This window comes from Rhamphochromis sp. 'chilingali' (assembly GCF_963969265.1).
Source record: "Rhamphochromis sp. 'chilingali' genome assembly, chromosome: 5".
Lineage (NCBI taxonomy): Eukaryota > Metazoa > Chordata > Actinopteri > Cichliformes > Cichlidae > Rhamphochromis > Rhamphochromis sp. 'chilingali'.
The window spans coordinates 37,210,422-37,231,437 of NC_137932.1; the positions used below are offsets into that span (position 1 = coordinate 37,210,422).

A 21,016-nucleotide genomic window follows, 5' to 3' on the forward strand; every position below is an offset into this window, starting at 1 on the left:
TAAATCAGGTGAGGTTTTAGGTGCGGTACCTTCTTCCAGCAGGGGCCAGCAGCCTCCAGGAACCCCTTCCAACCGCTCGGAGAATACGCATTTCCCGTGCAACAACTGGTTGTATCACATCCAATATGATGGACAACTCCTAAGCAATGTGTGAGTGACATCACGTGAGAAATCTCAATAAACGTGTGTGATTGAATGTGAGGATTGTGTGTTTATTTCCAGCGTATGCTTCAGAAACTGTCCAATTAAGCTACATTTTCAAACATAGCTTTGTGAGATATTTGCAGACAGTGAAGCTAAAATACGATATGTTGAAAATATTGGAAAATGCTCTTGTTCTTGATTGCTTGGCTGTTTCTGTGCACAGCTAGAATTGTTGATCTGCATCTTTGGCCAGTTTTTCCCATCCAGATGTGAGTTGCATTCACATCTGGAGACCCATTTGTCACCAAGCAACATAAAACTTGGGATTAAGTCTTTAAGTGTTTCCAGCAAGTTTAAAGTTGGCAGAATGTTTCCACCACGTGTCTTCTTTTCTTGTCACAGTTTTGTTCAAGAAAACAACATTTTGTTTTGTCATCTATATGAAAGAATTTCTACAAAGTGCAGTCTGGGGATGACTCACTGAGTGCCATATTACCACAATCCTGCTGAGTCCAGCAAGATATGGTTTGCTTATATTGCCCTCCTTGTTTACTCCATATTTGCCGTTTGCCTCATCATTGTAAAAAAAAAAAAAAATGCTAAAGAGTAGTTTCCACAATGCACTAGCAAGAAAGGGTTTCAGATTTCCACACCTCACCAGAAAACAGATTTTCTCCATCTAACAATATTCTTCTGCTTCTCAACTTCAGGTTCACAGGGGGAGGGGGCACTGGAGCTTATCCAGTGGGGTACATGCCCTAGACAGGTCATCAGTTCTATCACACAGTTAACAAAGCAACTACTCATGCTCTCAATCATACCTGTGGCCAGTTTAGAATCAGTAATTAACCTAACCCCAAGCATGACACTGTGTTTAACCTTGGGAGGAAGCCAGAGTACCTGCAGAGAACCCATGCAAGCACAGGGAGAACATGTAAACTCCACAAAGAGATTTTCTGGGGGAGAAAAATGCTACAATACCTGGGACAAAAGCCAGATCAGAAGAGTAAAAGATGGTTTTATCCACCTTAGTGCAGGGATGTTGGGTTTGTCAGGAAGGTGAAGTTATGGATGGTCAGACTGTAGAGGTGGATGATAGCTTAGGGTGCCCACACTAGTGTAATTTTTAGGGTTTTGGGATAAATCTTGCTGCTGGATATGGCCAGATCAGATTCCAGGAAGCGAACAAGCATTAAAAAGATCAAAATAAAGAAGACTAATCTGTAAATAGTTGAATACATCGATCAGTTATAACCTGTAAATTATTTTAAAGAACAAAGTGGCACTGGTATTATTAGACGTCATTTTATAAGTCTTTTTTATTTTAACGATGGGACATACAATACTTGGCAGCAAGAGTGAGTTTGTCTCAGTAATGAAATGTATTAAGGGATTAAATAGACCATAAAGTCCAGTTATATCTCTTGTAACAGCATGAGGAAGGGAACATTGAGTGTTGGAGCCTTGTTAAATCTTTTTATATGATTTAGTGGCTTCACAGGGCAGGGGTACATTTTCACAGTCACCTTAATACCAAACACAACTTTTGTTCCACTATGGACCACTGAACAGAGGTGACCTCGCTCCCACTTCACACTTAGAGACGCTTGTCAGGCAGAATTGGGGAGATGGCGTCAGAGAAAGTACCAACATATTTTTTCCTGTCGAACAGGGCGTTTATTGTTCGGTCAAAAAATTGAAAGTTGTGTCTAAATTTCCAAAAGCAGTTGTGGTTTGGTTCTTTGAGAGATCTGATATTTTAGATGTTCAGTCCACAAGCATTAAATCCATTCTCACTCTACCAACCAGTTAAGTGAAAAAACCCCTGAATGATGGCCAGTGCGTGGCTGAGTAAAGACTTTACAAATTTGCAGCCAGTCTTCAGTAAATTTGGAGTTTTCCCACCCTGGTGTTAGTGGACAGAGTCTGATGACTTTCCCAGTGCTGCCCTGCTAGTACTTGAGCTGATGTTGGTATTTTTAGCCTGTTTTTCATTGAGTGTTTCTCAGACTGCAGAGATAGCAGAGGGAGGAGCGTCTGATTGGACCACAGTGGTAGACCTCACTGGCATTTCTATGACACGACTTTCACATTTGTTCAGATGGCAGAATCAGATCTTTGCAGGCAAACATTACCTTAATTGTGAACAAGTGGATGGATTATAAGGACTATATCTATATATACATATTAGCTGAGGTTTTTTATAGTACATAGATTTACCTCATACTTGACCTTTTTTTAAGATTTCTTTTATGGAAACCGACAGGCCTGAGGATCAGAGGCCTATCAGAGCCACATATAAGCTGGAAGGTCAGAAAGCAACATTCATTTTATCTTTATATCCATTTTTCTAAATAAGAGAGGACATACATTACATTGTCTGATACTCCGGGCATTTACCCTCACTACAGACACAATCTGTTATCTTGAGATTTTCTTCTGATCCATACCTAGCTCAATTATCTTGTCTTCATTATGTACAAATGATTATTACAAGATGTCCTGAATTATCAAACCGCCTTCCCTTGTGATCAGAACTTCATCATTTTTTCAAGATAATTGAGTTTTAGTGGTTACATCATATCATTCATGAGCCTGTGCGTACCTAATAGCTAGGCAGCATTATACAGTATCAAAAGGAAAGATCACAAATGTTTGATTTCATTTAACAAGGAATGAAGATAATGAGTCCATGCAGACATGGACTGTCGACAAGTTTCAACATGATTAAGTTAAGCTGATCAAGTTAAATTTCTGCAAAGCCATGATTTTAAAACTGTCTGACATCTCGAGATAACAATATAATGCAAACTCAATCTCAGTACAAATTAGCTCAAAAACTGGACATGAACTTCCGAAATTGTTTTAAGTAAATGACTCATGATCCCGAGACTATTGAGGCAAATACAATTATGAGAAACAGAGCTGCTCTTGATTCCTGTAAATATCTGAGAGTCACAGAAAGACGCTTCAGACTTCCTCAATAACACCATTACTATTACGATATGCGTTTTTACCTTTTAAAATCTAGATCTGAATGCAGAAATCCAATGTTCTTTAAAGACCTACCATTTCCTTTAGCATAAAGTGTTCATTTCCATTTTAAAAGCCTGGATGCATGCTAATTGTTATGGGAATTCCATGCAGGTCTCGCACTTAAAGCTAATTGCTCCAGAGGAAAAAATGCTTCAGCTTTTAAACTTTCAGAAACCTTTGAAATGTTTCTTACGACTGCACTTGATGGAAACAAATAAAAACAGAAACTCTTCACTCACTTCCATTTTTCCTCTAATAACGTACCACCTACCAAGGAGAAAATATGAGTAAGGGTAAGACTACCAAATATTTCCAAGTACATCTTTGATATGCACTCACTGAACACTTCATTAGATGTTAAACTGCTTGTTAATGCTAACCAGTCAATCACATGACAGCAAATCAATGCATCTAGGCATATAGACATGTTTAAGATGACCGGCTGAAGTTTAAACTGAGGATCAGAATGTCGAGGAAAAGTGATTTAAGTGACTTTGAACATGGCATGGTTGCTAGTGCCAGGTAAGCTGGTCGAAGTATTTTTCTAAAACTTCTGCTTTTCTGGGATTTTCACACACAACATCTCTATGGTTTATTGAGAACAGTCTGAAAAAGAGATCAGGTGAAAAAGTTTTGTTGATGCCAGAGGTAAGAGGCAACAGTGACTCAAATAACTACTTGTTACAACCAGATGAGCTACAACAGCAGAAGACAACACTGGGTGCCACTCCTGCCAGTACGGTCAGGAAACAGAGACTTCAATTCTCCAAAATTGGACAACAGGACATTGGAAAAATGTTGCCTGGTCTGCTGAGAATTGCTGTGACAGTCAGGATCAGAATTTGGTGTAAACAAATTAAAATTGAGGCTCAATCCCTCCTTATATTGTTCAGTGCCTCAGGCAGGTGGTGCTGGTGTAACGGTGTAAGGAATATATTTTTTTGGCACACTTTGGGCCCCTTAGTACTACATTAGCAGTTCTATGGTCTGATGAAACAAAGATTGAACTCTTTGGCCTGAACGCCAAGCATCACGCCTAGAGGTAAACAGACACTGCTCATCACCTGGCCTATAAAACATGTTGAAGGCACGGTGGTGGCAGCATCATGCTATGGGGATGTTTTTTTTACCAGCAGGAACTGGGAAAATGGCTCTGGGACCACTCTGTGAGGAGCCCAGACTTAAACCATACTGAACATCTATGGAGAGATCTGGGAATGGCTGTGCACCAATGCTCTCCATCCAACCTGATGGTGCTTCAGAGATTCTGCACTGAAGAAAGGGAGAAACTGCCCAAAAGCAGGCGTGCCTAGCTTGTAGCATCATACTCAGGAAGACTTGAGACAGCAAGGGGTGTTGTGTGTAGAATTTTAATGGGAAAATAAATTTAATCCATTTTGGAATAAGGCTGTAACAGGACTAAAAATGGAACAAGTGAAGCGCTTTGAATACTTTCCGGACACACTGTAGCTCTACTGCTGGAGCACTCCCAGTCCCTCACAAGCAGCCAATCTTTTTTTTTTTTTTTGCTCTTTATGGGCATTGTTCTGGATCTTTTCTATCAAAAACGTTAAGCAGCAATACTCCCAAAAACCTGCAGAGAGACTCTGATGGTGACCGAATTTCCCTTTAACTCAATCAATACTACTTAAAAAATGGATGCAAGAGGAAACTACTTAAATAGGCCTACATAAAAATTAGGGGTGCAACGATACTTGTATCGATATTGAACCGTTCGATACAGTGCTTTCGGTTCGGTACGCATATGTATCGAACAATACAAAATTTGTCATTTATTTTATCAACTTTCCTTCTGACGATGCTGTCTGTGTTGAGTGCAGAGTGAATCTGCGTTCGACTACTCCGCCTAGGCTACACTGTCGAGCACAGATCCACTGAGCGCTCAACACAGACATCGTCAGAAGGAAGAGCGCAGGGCAAGCTAGCGAGACAGAAGTTAAGCTCTCCTTGCAACATAGCAAATTGAACCTCCCCCACCCTCATTCAGATCTGGCGTTTGGAATTATTTTGGTTTTCATGTGACGTATGACCCTGAAGGTAAGCGCGTCATGGACTAAAGTAAAACAGTGTATTGGATGTGCCACGCAATGCTCAATTACATGGGTGGGAACTAGTGTGTTAGCGCAATTAGCTCGTTAACGTGTTGGCCGTCTAGCCCCATGCACGGGGCGATCAGGGGTAGCTCGTTAACGGAGATTTGCTGTGTTGTGGCGTTAAGGTCATTTCAACGAGATTAACGCTGACAGCACTAGTGGGAACACAATGAATATGACTGCACATTTACTCAGATATCATCCTAGTGCAAAGACAAATGGAAGCAGACAAAAACAACAAGCATGCTACTAACTTTAGCCGAGTCATTTAGACAGCTGTTAGCACATGATTCTCCTTATATGTTTAATATGCTGCTGAGAATATAGCCCAGAAGAAGCGTATAGTATAGCTTTTATTTTGGAAAGAGCCATTTCTCTGTAATAAACTCTCTTTTCCAAAGATGAGTGATTCCTCAATCAGATACAGGGCTCGCAAAATCGCTAGCCCGACATCCCGGGGCTAGCGATTTTTCCAGTCGGGCTACCAAAATCTATCTCTGCCCTGCCCTGCCCGTCGGGCTATTGTAGGAAGGAAAAATATGTCAATGCTTTTGCATTCTTTCGGAAATGTAGCTGGGTAATTAGGTCATTGGCATCGGTGAGCCACTGTCAATATGTGACATATTGAAATCGCATTTGAATTTGCGCTTGTTTTTTGCTTTCACTTTGCAATCGCGTGAACTGTGTATAGAGAGCGACAGCACTGATCTGTGAGTGATGATAATTTGTGCACCAATTCCTCTGACATCGTCTTATTAATAGTTAGCTTACTATGCAAACATGACAGGTGAAATCTCCCGCAGCAAGCTTAAACATGTGAGAGGTTGATCACGCAGAGAATCGCTGACCGTTATATGTGTGTGTGTGTGTGTGTGTGTGTGTGTGTGTGTGTGTGTGTGTGTGTGTGTGTGTGTGTGTAAAAGCAGCAGGATATATATTTTAGTTCTGCTGAGCCAAATAAGACAGGTCAGGGTGAAGAAGTGACAGCCAAAGAAAAGCTTACCACAAAACGGAAAAGTAATGACAAATCAGACTATAAGGCAAAAAGAAAGTGCAGCTTTATGGTTTCATGGACAAAAGAATTTCTGTGGCTGCAATATGACGAGCTAAATAACCGGGGCTGCACATAAGTGGTCCGCAGGTGCGCATTCGCTGTCAAAATAAAAAAACACACACAAGATAAGAAGTTGCAACGCGTGTTTGCGTACATAAGATTTTCTGGAGGAGGACAGACATTTGTTTAGAACTCTTAAAGATGTCGAAGAAGCTCCTTTAAGCAATTACTTTGGTGTTCTTCCACCTCCAAAGAAATGTCAGAAGGAGTCCGAACCACAAAAGAAGCGCGTATTCTCGGAAAAGTAGTTGCAAGAGGTGAGCTGGCTTCAAACAAATGATGAACACACAGAGATGTGGTGCAGAATGTGCCGTGAAAATCCCACTCTAGCAGACAAAAACAGTGCTTTTTATATGGACGCAAACGCGCGTTGCAACTTCTTATCTGGTGCGCGTCTTTTATTTTGACAGCGAATGCGCACATGCAGACCACTTATGTGCACCCGTGTAAATAACATACAGGGAGTGCAGAATTATTAGGCAAATGAGTATTTTGTCCACATCATCCTCTTCATGCATGTTGTCTTACTCCAAGCTGTATAGGCTCGAAAGCCTACTACCAATTAAGCATATTAGGTGATGTGCATCTCTGTAATGAGAAGGGGTGTGGTCTAATGACATCAACACCCTATATCAGATGTGCATAATTATTAGGCAACTTCCTTTCCTTTGGCAAAATGGGTCAAAAGGACTTGACAGGCTCAGAAAAGTCAAAAATAGTGAGATATCTTGCAGAGGGATGCAGCAGTCTCAAAATTGCAAAGCTTCTGAAGCGTGATCATCGAACAATCAAGCGTTTCATTCAAAATAGTCAACAGGGTCGCAAGAAGCGTGTGGAAAAACCAAGGCGCAAAATAACTGCCCATGAACTGAGAAAAGTCAAGCGTGCAGCTGCCAAGATGCCACTTGCCACCAGTTTGGCCATATTTCAGAGCTGCAACATCACTGGAGTGCCCAAAAGCACAAGGTGTGCAATACTCAGAGACATGGCCAAGGTAAGAAAGGCTGAAAGACGACCACCACTGAACAAGACACACAAGCTGAAACGTCAAGACTGGGCCAAGAAATATCTCAAGACTGGTTTTTCTAAGGTTTTATGGACTGATGAAATGAGAGTGAGTCTTGATGGGCCAGATGGATGGGCCCGTGGCTGGATTGGTAAAGGGCAGAGAGCTCCAGTCCGACTCAGACGCCAGCAAGGTGGAGGTGGAGTACTGGTTTGGGCTGGTATCATCAAAGATGAGCTTGTGGGGCCTTTTCGGGTTGAGGATGGAGTCAAGCTCAACTCCCAGTCCTACTGCCAGTTTCTGGAAGACACCTTCTTCAAGCAGTGGTACAGGAAGAAGTCTGCATCCTTCAAGAAAAACATGATTTTCATGCAGGACAATGCTCCATCACACGCGTCCAAGTACTCCACAGCGTGGCTGGCAAGAAAGGGTATAAAAGAAGAAAAACTAATGACATGGCCACCTTGTTCACCTGATCTGAACCCCATTGAGAACCTGTGGTCCATCATCAAATGTGAGATTTACAAGGAGGGAAAACAGTACACCTCTCTGAACAGTGTCTGGGAGGCTGTGGTTGCTGCTGCACGCAATGTTGATGGTGAACAGATCAAAACACTGACAGAATCCATGGATGGCAGGCTTTTGAGTGTCCTTGCAAAGAAAGGTGGCTATATTGGTCGCTGATTTGTTTTTGTTTTGTTTTTGAATGTCAGAAATGTATAAAGTGGGGCAAAAAAGTATTTAGTCAGCCACCGATTGTGCAATTTCTCCCACTTAAAATGATGACAGAGGTCAGTAATTTGCACCAGAGGTACACTTCAACTGTGAGAGACAGAATGTGAAAAAAAAAAAATCCATGAATTCACATGGTAGGATTTGTAAAGAATTTATTCGTAAATTAGGGTGGAAAATAAGTATTTGGTCACCTCAAACAAGGAAAATCTCTGGCTCTCACAGACCTGTAACGTCTTCTGTAAGAAGCTTTTCTGTCCCCCACTCTTTACCTGTATGAATGGCACCTGTTTGAACTCGTCATCTGTATAAAAGACACCTGTCCACAGCCTCAAACAGTCAGACTCCAAACTCCGCCATGGCCAAGACCAAAGAGCTTTCGAAGGACACCAGGAAAAGTATTGTAGACCTGCACCAGACTGGGAAGAGTGAATCTACAATAGGCAAGCAGCTTGGTGTGAAAAAATCAACTGTGGGAGCAATCATCAGAAAATGGAAGACATACAAGACCACTGATAATCTCCCTCGATCTGGGGCTCCACGCAAGATCTCATCCTGTGGGGTCAAAATGATCATGAGAACGGTGAGCAAAGATCCCAGAACCACACGGGGGGACCTGGTGAATGACCTGCAGAGAGCTGGGACCAAAGTAACAAAGGTCACCATCAGTAACACACTACAACGGCAGGGAATCCAATCCCGCAGTGCCAGACGTGTTCCGCTGCTGAAGCCAGTGCATGTCCAGGCCCGTCTGAAGTTTGCCAGAGAGCACATGGATGATACAGCAGAGGATTGGGAGAATGTCATGTGGTCAGATGAAACCAAAGTAGAACTTTTTGGTATAAACTCAACTCGTCGTGTTTGGAGGAAGAAGAATACTGAGTTGCATCCCAAGAACACCATACCTACTGTGAAGCATGGGGGTGGAAACATCATGCTATGGGGCTGTTTTTCTGCCAAGGGGACAGGACGACTGATCCGTGTTAAGGACAGAATGAATGGGGCCATGTATCGTGAGATTTTGAGCCAAAACCTCCTTCCATCAGTGAGAACTTTGAAGATGAAACGAGGCTGGGTCTTCCAACATGACAATGATCCAAAACACACCGCCCGGGCAACAAAGGAGTGGCTCCGTAAGAAGCATTTGAAAGTCCTGGAGTGGCCTAGCCAGTCTCCAGACCTCAACCCCATAGAAAATCTGTGGCGGGAGTTGAAAGTCCGTGTTGCTCGGCGACAGCCCCAAAACATCACTGCTCTCGAGAAGATCTGCATGGAGGAATGGGCCAAAATACCAGCTACTGTGTGTGCAAACCTGGTAAAGACCTATAGTAAACGTTTGACCTCTGTTATTGCCAACAAAGGTTATGTTACAAAGTATTGAGTTGTATTTTTGTTATTGACCAAATACTTATTTTCCACCCTGATTTACGAATAAATTCTTTACAAATCCTACCATGTGGATTCATGGATTTTTTTTTCACATTCTGTCTCTCACAGTTGAAGTGTACCTCTGGTGCAAATTACTGACCTCTGTCATCATTTTAGGTGGGGAACTTGCACAATCGGTGGCTGACTAAATACTTTTTTGCCCCACTGTATTTGTGAATGTGGAGATGTTATATTGGTTTCACTGGTAAAAATAAATAATTGAAATGGGTATATATTTGTTTTTTGTTAAGTTGCCTAATAATTATGCACAGTAATAGTCACCTGCACACACAGATATCCCCCTAAAATAGCTAAAACTAAAAACAAACTAAAAACTACTTCCAAAAACATTCAGCTTTGATATTAATGAGTTTTTTGGGTTCATTGAGAACATGGTTGTTGTTCAATAATAACATTATTCCTCAAAAATACAACTTGCCTAATAATTCTGCACTCCCTGTAATGTTCTGCCGGGTGTGTTGTTGGGTTTCCCTCGATTTCTGGGTCGACAAGCGCCTTTGTTACTGGGACCAGTCATTTTAAGAAAGGCCCCCATTAGAACCCATGAGAAATGCAAGAAATGCATTATTGCTCAGTCTGCAATAGCTTTCCCAGAACAAACACCAATTGCAAATAACATACTAAAAATAAACCTGAAAATCTGTTTAGAACAGCGTACTATGTTGCAAAGAGTGAACTACCACTGGCAAAATTTAGCAGTCTTTGCAAACTTCAAAAAGCAAATGGCCTCGATCTTGGTTCCACTTGTCTCTTACCCGTGACTTCAGTGGAAATTTCAAATACAGGATCTGACACAGACTGATTCATGTCCTACACAGTTCTTACAAGTTCATAGAAATTTCTGTTCAATTAGAACCAAGTATTTGAGTTGATGATTGTAATTTTTATACAATGTTGTAATTTGTTTTTCAACAATTTTTTAATTAATGTTTTGTTTCCTTTACAATATTATACTTTAATGTATAATTTTATAAAGGAAACAAAACAGGAAACAAAACATCAATCAAAAAATTGCTCTCTTTTTTATTCGGGCTACTTAAATTTATTTTGGGCTACCAAAAACTGAAGAGTCCCTGCCCGAAGGGCTACCAGGGATTTTGAAATTTTACGAGCCCTGAGATATTTTTTTTTTTATTACTTTTTTGTTTCAGCAACATTAAATTTAAAAACTGTACTTTTGAGTTAAAATATATATTTATAATTTTAATAAATGACAAATTAAAAAGGCATGAACATTTTTTTTGTATCGAAAAAATATCGAACCGTGACACCAAAGTATCGAACCGAACCGAACCGTGAATTTTGTGTATCGTTGCACCTCTAATAAAAATCAGAAATTCAATACCAAGTTCAGCGAGGCACACAGCGGTCTCTTGTTTACTAACCTGGTTTGTTTAGAGCTCCGTGATCTGGGCAGACCAATACAAAAATTTAATTCTTCACATAAGGGTGATGGGGTCAGTCTATTCATAGAAGAAAACGTATTTCGTTGAGTTGTGCGATTACAGTTTCTGGAGCTTAAAAATACCACACTGATGAAACTATCTCAGCACCAAGTTGGGTATATATAAACAAAGATGTCAGAAAAGTCTGTTTCTCCCAGTCATAATTATTACTTTAGAAGTCTAGATCTCATAATTACCATTACCAAAATCTGACCTGAATGTGGCACAAAATGCGAAGGAAAACAACAGCGAATGAAGTATTGATTTATAGCCCGGTCTCGCTGCGGCGGTTGTATCTCAGTACGTGGCCCGGTCAGAATATGTCAGTTTTATTTTTTACTTCTCCTGACACTGCTGCGTCCAGCTTTCTTTTTCCTGCCTGCATCATGTCACCGCAGTGCACTGGCCTGCTAAAATTAAAGCCACTTGTAATAAAGCTAAAAATACGACCACATGTACTTTATCAAGCAGGACTCATGAGCACACACTCAAATGCAATTTAGTTCTAATTTAATAAACTGTTCTCCATCAGCTCCGAGGTGTAAATCAGGCAGGAATGCATTAATTAGGAAGGCAGTGTTTATTAAAATATATATATATAATATAATCCTGTCACTGAGTATCAAGAGTGTTACAGTGACCTCTTGACTCCTCCAAGTAGACTTACTGCCAAGCTATTTTTGAGGTGGCAGCAGTAAGTCAAACCCCAGGGTCCTGTTGCAGAAAGGCAGCTTCCCCTGAGAGAGCGCCACAAAGTTATTAAGAGCTTAACACAAATTCTGAAGAGCTTCTCCTCATCGCCCCCATCAATTTCTCACTCTTACCCTTCATCCAGAGACTTAAGGATGTATTTACTGCAACTGCCTCTTTGATTTCAGTTTTCTGGAGCCCTGATATTTAGTCTGTTAATCCATACGGCTGCTATATTTCACTCCCGAACCAATAAATGAGCTCACTTTTTTTTCTTCCTACTCCCACATTAGTTAATTAAGGAAGAGCTGATGGGTGGACAAGAAATCCAAAAAGGTTACATTATGCAGAATTGCTGACAATAGCGAGGTAACGACGAGCCACCGAGCACCAGCCACTGCACTGCTTCACCTACTTATCTCATGATTCCTGTTCTGCTGAGCTCATCGTTCCCAGACAGGCAACAAATTGTTTTATCCCATGACGCGCAACATAACGACAACATCCTGACCGAAAGAACGTCCATGACATTCATGAGGTGTGTGTGTGTGTGTGTGTGTGTGTGTGTGTGTGTGTGTGTGTGTGTGTGTGTGTGTGTGTGTGTGTGTGTGTGTGTGTGTGTTGGCAGCACAAAGCACTCCTCACTGCAAAACAACAGGCCAGAAAATCAAAACATGTCTCTTGGGTTTGAGCCACAGATGGATCTGCAGAGGTTTCTTATTTAATATACAAACAAAGGTCACAACACAATGGCCGCACATTAGAGCTCTGAAACTTTAAACTGGATCCATTTAAACATCAAGGTTACCGTCCCACAGCCTAATAAAGGAGACCTGGAGATCACTTTAGTTTGTCGGCAAATCAAAGTGAAATTAATTTTACTGACCGAACAGCTATTCTCGGTGTGTGTTCTGTCTTCTAGTAGCTGCACATCCGGCAGTGCAAAAGAGACTTAGCAGAGTAGAACTAGGTTATGTGTTCGGCATAAGTTGCATGGTGATTCAGCCAGGTAAGGGTGGACACTTTGATGAAACAGAAAACTCGGACTTCAAGCTCACATAGCTCGAAAACTTCCAATCTTGCTTTATAGTACTTATACACATCTAATTATAGATTCAGTTGAAAAACAACTGATCAGATTTTAAAGACAGAGCATTAATACCACAGTCAGCACTTTATTAATATAGCAGAACCACTGAGCTAAGATCTCTTTTACAACAGAGACTTTGTCAAGATAGCAACCATATAAACTCAAAACATCTCAAAAGTATCAAAAATCCAACATTACATACAGGACCTACAACATAATATGCAGCATTGCCACACTGACTGCCAGTGTTAGGGTAAATGAAGCTGTGGGTATGCAGACCTTGTTTTTTAATAGTAGTGGCGTTAATCACTTTAACCAAAAGCTTAAATACGCACTTCCTGTTTCATTAATACAGGTGAGACAGCAACACAATTCTTTAGCCGCTGAATAACTTCATAACATAAAGTGCACTTCTTCTGTTTGGATGAAGGATCAAAGTCGAGTTGTAAAAACTTGTGTCTTTGTATCGAAAAGAAATGCAGCAAAAGTTTTTATTGTCTTATAAACCTTCAAATTCATGGATGTGTGAATAAAAAAGGAAAAAAGAGCCTCTGAGGGTAATATCTCATCACCTCACTGGTATTTAATGTAACACGCCCCCAACAGCGCTGCCACTTAGGATTTTTTTTAAAGCAGTGCTGTTTTCAAGCTAAACATCCGGAGCTGTGGCTGCAGGCCGTCCATCATCCCAAGTGATTCATAGTGAGAGGCTGATGAAGCCAGCAAAGCTACAGGGCAAACCAGACACTGGAATCACAGCACTTTATTATAAGACAGGAAAGCAGCCAGGGGGACAGATATTGGGGGTGCTGACTTGGGATGGAGGGGGATTTCCGTCCTATAAAGCAGCCTCACCCCTCCCACAACAATGTCTGGCACAGAAAGATGTTCCCTTCTTTACTGAAGCTACATTTAGTTTGCTTCACATGTGAAGAAGCTGCAGTGTGTCCTGCAGGAAGAGGTGTAAAAGGAGATGCGCACTGAAGTGGCTCGTCTGAGGTTTGACAAGTCAAAGCAACAGCAATAACAACAACAACAACACAACAAGAAAACCACAAAAGATATCACGAACACTGACCTAAATCCTGTCATTTCTAATGTGAGACAGCCGCAGGCAATAAAACACAGCTTTAAAGTGAATGGTTCTCATAGCAAATGCAGTGGTGGGAGAAAAGCCCTGTTTGGGAAACAAAAACTATTTTCAGTTTGCCAAATTAGTGGCGAGGGAGCCAGTACAAACCACATCCACTCAGACAGTTCAGTAAAACCTAAATAGAGTCTGAGTAGACTCTAAATTTAAAAAAGGGAGCATTTAAAATAATTTAAAAATGTATATATTATATATAAGGTTCCAGAGGCAAACACAAAATCAGACATTATCAATAATCCACTGGAACAGTTTGCAGCAGCCTCTGTTTAATAAGACACAACTACTTTGGCCAGAGGCTCGATTAGTAATAATCAGCTAATCAATACAGCCATGGACCCCCTCGGGCACTGCTGTCTTACCTTGTGGCTGCCCTCCGTCCAGTCACACTGAGGCTTGACATAACTTCAGTAGAGGTAAGAAAAGTTTGGGAGGAGAAGGAGGGAGGGGGAAAAAAACTCCTACCCCCTGACTTCAGCCTTTGGGTCAAGTTACCGAAAAAGTTTAAAATGTGTTTCCGATTTAGAATTTCAAAATAAAACGACCACGTTGCACTGAAGGGGTTTGTTTTATCTCTTGTATACATTTACATCTCTAATCTCGTTTTCTTAAATCACGTTCTATCACAGCTCCTGTGTATACGCTGATGACAGACCTGTCAGCTTCAGTTATCTAATGTTTTGTCTGATATTATAAATACATTTAGAGCATTGAACTTTTAATTAATTTATTTATTTATTCATTCATGCTTTTGTATTGTAAAATTGATTTTCTAAAACATGCATTTTATTATTTTATTTCTCAGTAGTGATACAGTAATAATACAGTAGGTTTAACATTTGCATGATTTTTAGTAAAGATCATTGTCTGATCAGTAAATAAGTCCAACAAACAGGTTTTCTTTCAACACGGCAGAGCATACACAAACATAATTCAAACTCACGACTGCTTATATCATGACTGATGCGTTGCTTTCTACCACTCTACTTGTGTGTTTGTCGGATGCACAGAGTGATGAGGATTTGGAAAAGCATCATTGGTGTTTATACATATTTCTTGTCTTACAGGGTTTTTGTTTTGTTTTTTAACCTATGAAAATCATCTTCTGTGAGCATACTGTGTATCTATTAGTGTGAGTGAATATCAAGGGTGGGGGGGGGGGGGGGGGGTAATGTCAGCTGAAGCTTGAAAACAATTGAGGCGCTGATTTGTTTATGTTGTAGCAGGTTATCGGCTGCAAATCTTTTAACTGTTCCCAAAGCAGATCTCAGAAAATTAGTGCTCAGGATGCATTCAGGTACTTTTAAAACAAGCCACCTGCTGACCTCAGAGCAATTACAACTATGCTTACATTCAAAAGCAGACTTAAAAGTGTATATTTAACTTTTATATATTATTTATAAGAATTTGTAACTTTTTATTTTGTCTTTAATTGCTTTTTATGTTTTTATATTTTATTATAAGTATGTTGGTTTAACGTCTAATGAAATGTTGCTTTAACTGGCTTTTATTTTGAATGCAGAGGCCTTCTTTTCCGTCATTTCCTGTTTAGCTGCAACGACAGATTATATTTTGACGTAGGTTTTGGAGAGTTTGCCGCTAATTCCATCTTGAAGGAACACTGACAAACAGCTGAATGCTCCAATCAGGAACCCTGTGTGGAGCCCCCAGGGACCGACGACACATAGGCGGGACTTGTTTGTCAGTTTGGTCAAATGGCGCCAAATCTGGCATGTAATCATAAATCATTTTTAAATATTTCTTTTGTTTCTTGCATGTAAGGTCATTTGTGCCATTGTAAAAAAAAAAAAAAAAAAAAAAAAAAAAAAAAAAGCCCAACACAAGTTAAAATTTCTGGGTTTGAGATCAAAGTTTTTCCTTAACTCAAAGGGTTTGGTTGGTAAATTAACAGGAAGAAACCTCCAACAGATGCAGGGTCAAGGAGGGTTGGCCATCTACTGTGATCTACTGTGACTGGTTAGGGGCTACGGGAGGAAGACAGACAAAAGATACGCTATGGAAGAGAACCAGAGATGAATAATAACTAATGATTAAGGAGGCCAGTGAAGAAGAAGCACTCAGTGCATCATGGGAAGCTCCTTGCAGCCTGGGCTTATTGCAGGGTAACTATGGGAAGATTCAGGGTCACCTGATTCAACCCTAACTATGGGCTTTGTCAAAAAGGAAAGTTTAAAGCCTCATCTTTAAAGAAGAGAGGGTGTCTGTCTCTTGAGTCCAAACTGGGAGCTGAGAGGTTAAAAATAAAGTTTCTTGAGACGCCTTTGTGGCCGATTTATTCTAGACTGTCTGCCTGAGGGATGAAAAACCATGATTCCAAGAGATTTTCCCACATTTGGTGCTTTGACAGTTGTAGTGAAGGATTAATGACAAATAACAGCGTCACCAACCACAGGGCAGGGGACGCTGTTATTGGTCAAGTCTAACTGAACTCCTACTGGGTATTTTGGGTCCTACTTTGAGGTATTTACTCAGAATTTTGAGTTAATAAGTTGAGCTTTTGACATGCCTAATTCGAAATTTCAAGATCTGAAATTGACAAAACCGTCCAAGTATTGTGTGTCTCTTCCTGGCCTCAAAAAGGGGATGATTGACTTATTACCTGAAGTGGGAGCCCACCATCACCTCCGTCATTAAGAAAGCCCAGCAGAGGATGTACTTCCTGAGGCAGCTGAAGAAATTCAACCTGCCAACACGGACGATGATGCAATTCTACACTGCAATCATCGAGTCCATCCTCACCTCCTCCATCACCGTGTGGTACGCTGGAGCCACTATCAGGGACAAACAGAGACTGCAGCGTGTTGTGCGCTCTGCTGAGAAGGTGATTGGCTGCAGACTCCCATCTCTGCAGGACCTGTACACCTCCAGGACACTGGGGAGTGCAGCTCGGATCTCAGCTGACCCTTCTCACCCTGGACACAGTCTGTTTGACCTGCTTCCCTCAGGCAGGAGGCTCCGGTCCATTCGCACCAGAACCTCTCGCCATAAGAACAGTTTCTTCCCCTCTGCTGTTGGACACATGAACAATAACCTTATGACTGTTCCCACCACTAACACATGACCCTACGTTGTGTTCACTGCATCATTCCATGTTTGGCACTGATCACCACCTGCACTCATGTATATATCATGTATATATCTATCTATCTACTTAGCACTTTTAATTCTTATTCTCATTTTTATTTTCATGTCCATTTAAGCTTAATTTATAACAGTATTTATAACAGTATGTTTGCACTGAAGCACCGCAGCAATTTCCTAATGTTGTAAACCCGCTCAACATTTGGCAATAAAACCCTTTCTGATTCTGATTGTGATTATTCGAAAGTACCTTCATAAAGCACTGTAAACTGCATCACCTGCCATCCAACAGCTGAGGGCGCTGTAGTCTTTCCAGTATGAAGGTACTCACAGGGATTCTCTACATACAACAAACAGGACGCCTGAAAACAAAAAGATTCCTAAAGTGGCTGTGACAAAGAAGCTTCCAAATGTTTTATACTGAATTAAAAATTTAAAAGAAACCTTACTGAGCCAAAATATTTGAAACCAAACAAAGAAACTGTAAAGGGTCATTTCAGTGAAATAAAGAATGAAAATATTGGCTTTAATACAATAAAAAGACATCAGCCACACACAAAGATACCAGTCTGAATGAAGTGTAACAAAGACTAACTAGGGAGAAGAGCCCTGCACCATAACAAAATGTTAAAATATCTCAAATTGATTCCCAAAATTCTTTTTCTGCTGTAAGTTTTGGTTATTTCTCACCATTTTGATCACCGTCAAAGCAAAGACTCTATAAAAAAAACTAAAAACTTAAGGATTATCATGTTGCATCATTCTCCTGACATGCTTGTTGAGTTCATCCAGTATTTTGGGGTGTGCACAGCTGCATTTAGCTCTTGTGTATCTTCAGTCATTTCTAATTCATCGCCTTGCTCCATGTTCATTACTGCAGTGGTCCTCTGGTCTGAGCTATGAAGCAAGTTCAACATAAAGAGCATTTTGTTTTTGCTGTTTGCGTGAAATTTAACAGCAGGACAGCGTGCAGAACAGAGTCACAACGGGGGTTATAGGAGTATTCATGCATGAGTCAAACATAAGCGTGCAATTAGGACTAAGTTTGGGTCCAAACCTAAGAGCTCTTTCATGCTGGTAATCAAACTGATGGCCCCAAAGATGAAACTACTGCTGTCAGTGGTTATGGGAGGGTTTAATCCAAGAACTTTTATGGATGACTGGTCTGTCCACAGGGATTTTCTTCCCACAGAAATGACCTCAAATGAACGCTACATTACTCTGTACTTTCAGCTCTCAAATGTGTCTCTGAGGATTCACGGGTTTTTTAAAAACCTTGTTAATGGTGAATTGTAACCATTGTTAAGCTTACACGGCAATTAATTGTGAAATCTGTTTTTATGGCCTTGAGGCTCAAAGTTTGGGCCTGCATTTTTGTTGGAGTCTACTCAACCTGTTTCTTATTTGTGCATCAGCTCAAACAATCAACATATTAAAATTCAAATAATACACTCATTCTCAACCATTTATTATCTTTTTCATATCACACAGAGCTGTTGTTTGCTTTCTCAAAAAGTGTAATATAAATTTTTATTACTGGGTTTAGCATTCATCCATCCATTGTTTTAGGTCACTGAGCAGCAGTCTAAGCAATGATACCCAGACCCTCATCTGCTACCTCCTCCAGCTCCTCTGAGGGTGGATGCTGAGGCGTTCCCATATCAGCCAAAAGATATAATGCCCTGGGTTGGCTCCCAGTCAGGCCTGCCCGAAACATCTCACCTTATCCAGGAGAAATTTGCCCCAGATAGTGTCTTCCAAGACAAACTGGTCCTTGGTGTCAGGCCAGACCAAGACCAAGATAGAAGATCAGTGGTCCATATTACCTTGCACAGATCGTTACTAGGACCCCACCCTGGACCCACGACTAAGCAAGAAATTGCCATCCTTCATCCAAATCTATAAACAATAGGGGAACAATGCCACTCCTTCTCTGCTGCTGGGAAGCCAGACCATCCAGCATCTGGTTTGTTTTTGCTGCCATAACAAACCATAAACTATGAGAGAAAAAGGAACATTTGACTTAGTTACAGTTCACCTCTCCCTCTCCCGAAGCAGTTTCCTTTTTGCTTATAAGCCTGTTTTATGGGGAACTTACACAGTTCACAGTGATGACATGACCATTTCTTCACCTCACACAGTCTTTATGGGATGAGGGTGAGAGAACAGAGCTATAACAATGAAAGAAAAAAACTTCTTCTTTTTTTCTTTTTAGGAAGAGCTTTGAGAGAACGCACGAGAGTCACAATCATCAAAATCTCAGCTCATGGTTTTCTTATAGAATATTGTATCACTTATTACTGACTGACACACAAAAATATGATTTAAAAAAGTGTTTAAACAACCTGGAAACAGAGAGAAATGTTTGAGATTATAATGTCAAACTGCCTTTAAATGTGGTTATAATGAAACCTGTTATCATTAGTTCTGAGAAGCACATGAGATGTTTTAAGCCTGGGGAAAGCTGGCAAGATAGTTTGTTTGATTTTGGGTTAGAGGCAAGCAGTTTGTGAACTGTAACACTGCAGAGGTGACACATTGTTGAACCTTGGTTTGGATTTGACTGATATAAGATGGAGTGTGAGCTGCTGGACAGGAAGGCTGAAGCAACAATGCTTTCAGGTCAGTGTGACCCAGCAGGGTCGACATGACACTGTGTCAATACATTAATGAGCAACACGACACTGAAAACACAGCAGGCTCTGGACGGGAAGAGCAGTGCAGTTCAACAGTTCATATCTCTGGAGCCAAACTATCCCACCCTGGAGGAACAGATACTTAGAAGTAGCAAAGCTGCTGCTTCTGTGATCTTGGTAGAAAGACCTGTGACCTGGTCCACTTCTTAAGAAACACTCATACACAGATAACCCTTTCCCCCACTTGGATCAAAACATAAAACTTTTGGTCTCTACAATGAAACAAGGCAAAAACAAACAATGACTTCAACTGAATACATTCATTTAAAAAAGAAGTTACACCTTGTCAGTGTTGAACTCCCTTTTGCCTTTAAAACTGCATTTTCTTTCAAAGTACAGATTCAACAAGCTGCTGGAAAAACTCTCAGAGATTCGGGTCTATATTGACATGATATTTTCCATCCCAAAGAAACCAGGAGTGTTAGCTTGGTGGAACCAGCAGGTAGAAGATGGGTACACTGTGGTTATAAAGGGATAGAGATAGTCAGCAACAATACTCGGGCAGGCTGTGGCATTTAAATAATGCTCAGTTGGTACTAAGGGGCTCAAAGTGTGATAAGAAAACAGTACAGTATTACTACAGTATTACTTCACACTACAAGTCTGCACCATTAATACGAGTCAGGATAGATCCATGTTGTTTATGCCAAATATTGACCCTACAGCAGAAATTAAGACTCATCACAACAAACATTTTAAATTTTTCCAATCTTACATGTTACACAAGGTTACATTTTTCCCAACCAGTCACGGCAGATGGCCCCGCCCCTCGCTGAGCCTGGTTCTGCAGGAGGTTTCTTCCTGTTAAAAGGGAGTTTTTCCTTCCCACTGTCACCAAAGTGCTTGCTCATAAGGGGTCATATGATGGTTGGGTTTTCTCTGTATGTATTATGTATTATTATTAGGGTCTACCTTACAATATAAAGCGCCTTGAGGTGACTGTTGTTGTGATTAGTATAAATATGGTATATTTATATATGGTAAGTATAAATAAAATTGAATTGAATTGTTCAGTTTTGGGGAGCCTGTGCAAATTGTAGCCTCAGTTTATTGTTCATAGCTGACAGGGAATGAAGCTGGTGTGCTCTGCGGTAGCCCGTCAGCTTAAATGTTTAATATGTTGTGCATTCAGAGATGCTCTTCTGAGGCACCAGTACATCTCGCCTGGTTGAGCAAGAGATGTGCTGCGAGACACAATTCCAACCCAGGGCCCTTTGTCTTTCCTCATTCACTCCTTTTTTTTTTTAAGAA

General features: G+C 40.7%; 1 protein-coding gene across 3 annotated transcripts in view; it reads right to left on the bottom strand.

The window, feature by feature from the left end:
- Positions 1–14,411, bottom strand: part of kank3 (KN motif and ankyrin repeat domains 3) — a 43,499-nt gene extending 29,088 nt beyond the window's left edge. The window contains exon 1 of one of the 3 annotated variants that reach the window (XM_080883327.1): positions 14,330–14,411. The gene's annotated coding sequence lies outside the window, so the exon portion shown is untranslated. The remainder of the gene's footprint in view (positions 1–14,329) is intronic. The other 2 variants (XM_080883330.1, XM_080883328.1) reach the window with 2 other exon arrangements.
- Positions 14,412–21,016: the final 6,605 nt, after the last annotated feature.